Raw genomic sequence first — 6,000 nt, forward strand, 5'->3', positions numbered from 1 at the left:
TGCCTTTGGGATTGCAATATAGCTTCTTCCATAACTATATATAGCCAACACGATGCAGTTCCCATTAAGAGATCAAACAGGAGGACAGCCTTGACCAAACTGGGGCATCTCATCCCCTGTTATTGGCATGTGGAAAGCAAACCTGAATGTCAAGCCCTTTATTGTATGGTGCAATGTTGTGCCCTGAGTGGAATTTCAGAGCTGACCTTTCCTCGAGGATCAAGGCCCCGGTTTGGATTCAGTAGATGCTGAAAACAGGCCATGTGGGGTCCATGTTAGACAAGCTCGTGAAGCAGGCCTCTGGGAGATGAAAGACGACTAGCCTTGTCCCCACTTCCCCAATATCTTCCTCCAAGTATAGGATATTAGAAGGGACTCCAGATGATGGGATGAGAGGCACTCACTTCTGGGACCCCTTCCTTCTCTCAGAGAGAACTGCTGTCCTGAGAAAGGATCAAAACCTTGAACCCACTTACAATCTTTCCCCCACCCCAAGATCGTGGGATTTTTTAGCAAAGGCCTCCTCTTCTCATTCCCATCACGCTAGAACTGACTCATAGCTGACTCTCCAGAAAGTTTTCAGAGATGATAAAGTGCACAAGAGGCGATTGCTCATCTTTCTCCCTCAGAGCAGTTGATGGATTAGAAAAGCCCACATTTGAATGAGAAGTTCAACTCCCTATTCACTAGGCCACTAAAGTGCCAACAGTTTTGAGAAGTAATAGGTTACAGTTCAGGTTGGAAACTGGAATACAGTCAGATGATAATGTATAAGTATAAAAAGATCAAAGGCCATGTGGGGAACACCATATTGGACCTTTATTTACCTCACAAGGGGAAACTATCCCTGTCCACAGAACCAATTCCCGTGAGGTCAGAAATGTCCCCACATTCCCGTGTTTCTTTCTACTCATCTTAACAGAAATCTTACTACTTGGCTGGGTCCAAATCTGATGTGATAGCTCACAGACCACACAGATCCATGTTAGGGGAATTAAATGGTTGTAATTCAGATTAATAACAAAATACAATCAAGACAGCTCCCAAAATGTCCATGCAGGCACCTCTGCTTCAAGCCTCATGGTTCTAATTGCCCAACAAAGCTCTTTGTCCTGCCAATATTGGCTTCCCCCTCGCCCCCAAGACCTATTTCACATCCAGTTCTCCAATTCAGCCATCACTGCTGCAACTGCTGCCATCCCACATGGGTTGGGGACATCTTTCTTCTCTGCCTAGGTGAAGAATCTCTTCTGGTATGGGAAGAAGTCCTAATCTCTGCAGCTAGACCTGTTCAATTTATTGGTAAGACTAGCCAATCTTCTTTTATATTATTAAGACCAACCAACCAGTCCCCTTGTGGAATGGTAGATAGCCAATTCCTTTGGGGATAGGCAAACAGGCCTCACTCAGAGTCCCAGCCCTCCACATAGTCATCTACACTAGAAAAGCCAAACTGAGTGGTAAACTCCACAATAAGCAAATCAGTGTTTACTAGCTTGCCTTCACAATTATTTGCTGTACATCAGAGATCTGGACAATGACTAAGGATGATAGAAGAAGAATCTATGTCTTTGAGTTATGATGCTGGAGAAGAGTGTTGAACATACCATGGAATACCAGAACAAACAGGTCTGTCCTTGAGAGGGTAAAACCAAACTACTCCCTGGAGGCAAGGATTTTGAAGCTCTGTCTCATGTGACTAGGAGGGTCCAGAGTTGGAGAGTATCTTGCTTGGAGGCACAGCGTGGGAGGGTAAGACCTTGGATGATAAGGATTGACTCAGTGACTGGAGAAATGGGATTGATTCTGTGGCAGACAAGGAGATTGCTTTGTTTGCCCTAAAAACACATTTTTAAAAAGCAACTCAAGGTTAAGACACAGGTATAGAAATACTCAAATGAGAAAACACTCAATAACTAGCCAAAAGATTGACAGTTTGAACCAACTCTGAGGTGCTTCAATATCTTTTTTTTATAATATAAACCCCCATATAATAATTTTCAAGAGATTGAGATTATTAACAACTTTAGTCTGCTTGGCTCCATGGTCAACACTCTTGGCACCAGTAGCCAGGAAATTAAAAAACATACTGCAATGGAAAAGTCTGCTGTTAGGGACCTCTCCAGGGTACTGAAGAGCAATGGTGTCACTCTGGAGACTAAGGTGCGTCTGATACAAGCTATGGTCTTTGCAATCACTTGTTATGCATCAGAGAGTTGGACAATGACTAAGGAGGATAGAAGGAGAATCAATGCCTTTGAGCTGTGGTGCTGGAGAAGAGTATTGAATGTACCATGGACTGCTAGGAAAACAAACAGGTTCATCCTGGAGAGGGTTAAAACAGGGTGTTCCTTAGAGGCAAGGATTCTGGGGCTTCGTCTGACATACTATGGACATGTTGTAAGGAGAGACCGGTCCTTGGAGAGGGACATCATGCTTGGGAGGGTGGAGGGACAGCGCAGGAGGGGAAGACCCTCTATGAGGTGGATTGGTTCAGTGACTGGGGTAATCGGGATGGGTGTATCAGAGATGGTGCGATTGGCACAGGACAGAGCAGAGTTTAGGGCTGTTGTACATAGGGTCGCTATGAGTCGCAAGCGACTCGACGGCACATAACAACAACAACAATCTTCAATAGGTCACAAGCTCAAAGACCCTGCAGAGCCAGCCAGTTCTGCTCCACACACACAGGGGAGCATGAGTTGGAAGAGACCTGACAGCAACTAACAATAGCAAACATACACGCCAAAAGCCAAACCCACCCTCTCATCTGTTCTGACTCATGGCAATGATGCTGGAAGTGAACGTCCCTTCCCCAGGCTGTGACAAAGGCATTCCAGGCAGAGAACAGCTTGAGCACAGGCTTGTTGTTAACTGCTGTAAAGGAGGCCCACAACTCATGGTGGTGACGTGTTGCACAGTGGAACTACACTCCATGCTGTGATCTTTCCTTTTTTTGGTGGTTACAGTCCTCTCAGTGTAACAGCATTCTTCCCACTTCTGCCCTGAGGTCCCCATTTCCATTTGTCCTTCTTCCCTGGCCCTGCTTGCCTTCTGAGCTTTGCTTTTAGGTGAATGCTGCCCTTTGGGTTTATGTGATTGACTGTGCTGGTGGTACTCACTTTGTAAGTCAGATCTATCATTTGGTTGACAGTTGATTCCCTTTCAACCAAAGAGATGCATGTCCACAGTCATAGCAGCATTATTCATGATCACAAAAGATCAAAACAACCTAAGTGTCCATTATCAGATATGTGGATAAATAGATTATGAGACATGCACACAGGGGAATACTGTGCAATATGAAAGAACGATTATGAATCTGAAAACACCCCCTGACATAGATTAACTTGAAGGACATTATGGTGAGTGAAGTGAGTAACAAAAGGACAAGTATTATGGGATTAGTTCCAGGTTTGAAGGAACGTTATTCCAGTTGTCCTAAATGCCACCTGAGATTATGAAGTTTTCATAGTTTTGCTCCTGTATAGTACTGCAGCCTTCAATATGGGTTGAGACTCAATATCAAGAAGACAAAGATTCTCACCACTGGGCCAATTGGCAGCATCAGGATGGATGGTGAAGAGATTGAGATTGTTAGCAGCTTTAGTTTGCTTGGCTCCACAGTCAAAACTCATGGCACCAGCAGCCAGGAGATTAAAAGATGTATTGCGATGGCAACGTATGCTGTTAGGGACCTCTCCAAAGTACTGAAGAGCAATGGTGTCACTCTAGAGACTAAGGTGCACCATGGTCTTTGCAATCAGTTGCTATATATCAGAGAGCTGGACAATGACTAGGGATGATAGATGGAGAATTGATGCCTTTGAGCTGTGGTGCTGGAGAAGAATATTGAATATACCATGGACTGCTAAGAAAACAGATTCATCCTGTAGAGGGTTAAACCAGGCTGCTCCTTGGAGGCAAGGATTCTGAAGCTTTCTCTGACATACTTTGGACATGTTGCAAGGAGGGACCAGTCCTTGGAGAAGGACATCATGCTTGTGAGGGTGGAGGGGCAGCGCAGGAGAGGAAGACCCTTTATGAGATGGATTGATTCAGTAACTGCGGTAATGGGGGTAGATTTGTCAGAGATAGTGAGATTGGCACAGGACAGAGCAGGATTTAGGGCTGTTGTACATAGGGTTGCTATGAGTCACAGGAGGCTTGACGGCATATAACAACAACGACAACATACTCTACAAGATATATATGAAGAAATAGGTCTCTGCCAAACCTGTATGTGTCAGTCTCAGGGATTCCACTAGTCTATTAATTTCACAAATCTGATCTTTTTTTTAGGATTTTAAATTTTGTTCTACTGTTCTATACTCAATTTCCTCTTTCTCTGTCTACAATTTTCTGTTGTGATGTTGAACAGAGCTGCTAGCATCATGACTGGGTACTACCTAGTGCTTCTGAGCTCAGACTAGGGGAGGTTGTAGTTCAGATGGTCACTTAGTCTTTTGGATTATTGTTTTCCTGAATATTTTATTTCCTTCAATTTTGCTCTAGACAGGAGACCAATAGTTGCATCTTAGATGGCCATTCACAGGTTTTAAGACCCCCAGTCACTATCACCGCAGTAGGATGTGGAATGGAGTATCTGTGGATGGCATTATTCTAGTTGTCCTTGATGCCCCCTGAGATTACAGTCCAAAGTTTCCCAAACTCATCCCTTCATGATGTTTGGTTATGGGTAAGAAGTTTTCAGAATTTTAACCCTGTATATTCTGCAATAGCCTCTAAAATGTATTTGCAGCAAATCTTGATATATATGTAGCAATAGTCTCTGCCAAACCTGTACATCGTCCTGGATTTACTCCCATCGGCCTTCTCGCATCTGTTCAGCTTGCTTGTCTACCTATGTATATTCATAGATGGTATTTATTACCACTCCTGGAGGGTTGTGGATTTAACAGTGCATGTCCCTTCGTTATCTTATGCATCTCCCAGGGATTTCCTTTAACATTGGTCTTTTATTCCATGAGGGCTTTTCCTCTACCCATGGTGATACATAGGTCTCTTTGTGTAGTCCATGTTGTGATGCCAACTCTAAGGCAGTTCCCTTCTTGGCAGTTCAAATCCACCAGGGGCTCAAATGGGAAGTCTCCTGTGCTATTTATTTACAGCCTCTGAAAACCCGCTGGAGGCTCAGCTCTGAGTCAGTTCCGACTTGATGGCAATGAGTTTTGTTTCTTTTACTCTGTTGTTATGCACCGCTGAGTCATAGCTGCCCCTGCAGCCAGTTTTCAGAAGCGATAAATTACATGGGAGAAGATGGCTTATCCTTCTCCTGAGGAGCTGGTGGATTTGAGTAGCCGTGCAGTTCCCTACCACTAAGCCACCAGAGCTCCCTAGTTCCTGACTTACCCTTCCTTCCCTGGTAACCACTAAAGAATGGTTCTTTCTAGATATAAACCTTTTCCTGACTTTTACAATTGTGATCTCCTGTAATATTTGTCCTTTTGTTATTGGCTCATTTCATTCAGTATAATATCCTCCAGTTTCATCTATATTATGGAGAATTTTGCAGATTCTTCATCATTCTTGTTGCATAGAACTCCACTGTGTGTATGAACCATAGTTTATTTATACATAAACTTTTATGTGCATAGTGTATGTACTACTTATCTGATAATGGACACTTAGCCTGTTTCCACCTTTACTCAATTGTGAATAATGCTGAAATGGACATAGGTTGTATATATCTTACAGAAGTAAGATGTATACCTAGTAGTGGGATTGCTGGATCATATGGTATGTCTAATTCCAACTTTTAAAGGAGGCACTATACCATTTTCCACAGTGTACCATTTTACAGTTGCATCAGCAGTGTGAGAGTTCCAATCTCTTCACACCTTTGCCAGCATTTGTAGTTTTCTGGGGGGGGTTTGAACATGGTTGTTGTTGATGCAGTGGCTGCTATCTTGATGGAAGCAATTCATCAGATCTTTCTTCCACCTGGTAGATTCAAACCACCAGCCTGTAGGTTACCGG

Source organism: Elephantulus edwardii, unplaced genomic scaffold (genome assembly GCF_000299155.1).
Source record: "Elephantulus edwardii isolate Elephantulus edwardi_28Jun2011 unplaced genomic scaffold, EleEdw1.0 scaffold00017, whole genome shotgun sequence".
Lineage (NCBI taxonomy): Eukaryota > Metazoa > Chordata > Mammalia > Macroscelidea > Macroscelididae > Elephantulus > Elephantulus edwardii.